This window comes from Kryptolebias marmoratus, linkage group LG23 (genome assembly GCF_001649575.2).
Source record: "Kryptolebias marmoratus isolate JLee-2015 linkage group LG23, ASM164957v2, whole genome shotgun sequence".
NCBI lineage: Eukaryota > Metazoa > Chordata > Actinopteri > Cyprinodontiformes > Rivulidae > Kryptolebias > Kryptolebias marmoratus.
In genome coordinates, this window is record NC_051452.1 from 14067369 (window position 1) to 14069868 (window position 2500).

General features: G+C 49.0%; 1 protein-coding gene and 1 long non-coding RNA gene across 15 annotated transcripts in view; one reads left to right on the forward strand and one right to left on the reverse strand.

Moving 5' to 3' along the window:
• LOC108242155 (NACHT, LRR and PYD domains-containing protein 12-like) overlaps nucleotides 1-2500 on the reverse strand; it is a 608460-nt gene that overhangs the window by 207870 nt on the left and 398090 nt on the right. The gene's annotated exons all lie outside the window — the stretch shown is intronic.
• The window catches only part of LOC112449837, a 3094-nt gene continuing 603 nt past the window's right edge, over nucleotides 10-2500 (forward strand). Inside the window, exons 1-4 of one of the 2 annotated variants that reach the window (XR_005232734.1) lie at nucleotides 10-909; nucleotides 1001-1147; nucleotides 1268-1389; nucleotides 1466-2500. The exon at nucleotides 1466-2500 is cut by the window's right edge and continues 603 nt beyond it. This is a non-coding gene — a long non-coding RNA (uncharacterized LOC112449837). Of the gene's footprint in view, nucleotides 1148-1267; nucleotides 1390-1465 lie in introns of both variants that reach the window. The other variant, XR_003038378.2, reaches the window with a different exon arrangement.

A 2500-nucleotide genomic window follows, 5' to 3' on the forward strand; every position in this document is an offset into this window, starting at 1 on the left:
CCGGGAGGAGGCCCCAGGGAAGACCCAGGACACACTGGAGGGACTATGTTTCTCGGCTGGCCTGGGAACGCCTTGGGATTCCCCCGGAGGAGCTGGCCCAAGTGGCTGGGGAGAGGGAAGTCTGGATCTCCCTGCTTAGGTTGCTGCCCCCGCAACCCGACCCCGGATAAACGGAAGAGAATGGATGGATGGATGGATGTTAGCAGCCTAGGAAATTGTTTTGGTGTAATGATACAAAAAACAAATACAAATGAATAAGTAAACAATGAAACAAGAAATTATTTAAAGTGTACATGTGCTATTATACAGCAGGTGGATGAAGTGGCTGTGTCGTGCTATAGTAAATTATCTGTTGTTCAGCAGTTTAGTGGCTGAGATAATGAAGCTGTTCATGTGTCAGGAAGTTCTGGTCTGCATGGACCGTAGTCTTTTGCCTGAGGGAGAAAGGTTAAACAGGCTGTGTCCAGGGTGAGAGGGGTCAGCTACAATTCCACCTGCACAACGTAGAGTCCTGGAGGAGTACAGGTCCTGTATGGGTTGGAGGTTGCAGCCGATCACCCTCTCAGAGGAGCGCACAACATGTTGTAGTCTCTGTTTGTCCCTGCTAGTGGCCCCAGTGTACTACACAGCGATGGACGTGGTAAGGATGGAGTCAATGACAGCTGTGTAAAATTGGCTCAGTTGGCATTTTGAGTTTCCTCAGCTGCTGTAAGAAGAACATCCTGTGCTGTGCTTTCTTGATGATGGAGCTGATGGTCGGCTCTGTAAGGGTTCTGAGTTTTGTCCCCGCCCTGCGGGTGGTGCCGGTTACTCTTCCTTCACAGCTGCTGCCTATCCCCCTGATGAGTTCAGCCAGTATTTAAACCTGCGGCTGAACTCAGACCTTCGCTGGAGCATCGAGCCATTTGGGTTAGAGACTCAGGCTCAGACTATTGTGTTATAAGAGAAAGTTTTTCTACATTAACCTTTGTATTTTTGTCACCCGCTCTTTCTGACTCAGGAACGGCTGTTTCTGAACTTTGTAAATACATGCCTGTCTGGATCTACGGACGAACTTACCTGTTGGGACTTACCTGTCACTGGATACCTGGAGCCTCTTCTGGAATTCCCTTCCTGGACCTCACCGTCTCCATGCCGCACCACTCCTGTAAGAAAGGAAACACAAGAAAACAATTAACTACGCTTAATTCGCAAAAACCTGAATCTGTACCTGAGACTCACCTTCCTCCTGTGGGAATCTGCCACTTTGCTCCTGCACCACTTACAGCTTTCTCCTGATTGGCTGCCTCATCAACTACTCACAGCTGCAGCCGATCATCATCACCACACACCTGGGTTCTTAAGGCAGTTTGGAGGAGCCGCTCATCGCTGATGCATTGTTTGCTATGGGTAAACAGTCTTGGCTCAAACCTGTTGAATCCTTTCCTGAAACTTACTGACCGTGTTTATTCCTGTGCCTGTCTAGAGTACCAGTTTCCTCCGAGCCTGATTCACTTCCAAGCTGCCTGCCTGTGTGAACCTGTTACCCGGAACCGGTGCTGCTGCTTACCTTATCCTACAGCCAGACCTGTTTTCTCCCGTCACGTTCTACTTACCTGTGTACCTGGTGCCTGAGATTCAGTAACCATCAACGGACTGGAACACCGAACTCACGAGCACCTCACAAGGATTCCCCTGGGAACCTGGAGACCGCTCAAGCACCACTGATCACTGTCACCTGCAAGACAAACACATCCTCATCAAATAACTCGACCCGCAGACTAGTAATCTTACCTAGAACTAAAGACTCGAATCTCTCTCTTTCAGATCCAGTCCTGTCACTATACGTTATTGTAAATAAAACCGCTTACCTGTACGATTCCTGTGTCGATCCATTTCCTGTTTCACTCTCTCTGGCAAAGATCTGTAATCCTGATGCCTCCCTTCCTGTCATTACAGATCCTCCTGGCTACCTGTCACTTTTGCACATTTTTGGAGAACACCTGTAAGTAAAATCTTACCTTTATCCTGTTTCCGGTTCCACTCATAAGACAGAATGCTCATTTATGTCAGGCTCCCACTTGAGGTCCTGGGTGATGGTGATACCTAGGAAGTGGAAGGAGTCCACAGTGGCAATGGTGATGTCCTTGGCAACGAGATGGCGTGGTGGGTCAATAACTTTCCTAAAGTCCACAATTAGCTCCAAGTTATTTGAGCTGCACCAGGACACCAGCCAATCCACCTCTGTTCTGTAAACAGACTCATCCCCGTCCGAAATCAGGCCGATTAAGGGTGGTGTTGTCTGCAAACTTGATCAGTTTCACAGACTGATGGCTGGAGGTGCAACAGCTGGTGTAGAGGAGAAGAGCAGAGGTGAAAGTACACAGCCCTGGGGGGAACTGATGCTGATGGTCTGAGTCTCTGAGATGGTCTTCCCCAGCCACTTGTACTGCCTCCTATCCGTCAGGAAGTTGGTGATCCACCTACAGATGGGGCACATTGAGATGAGAGAGCTTAACTT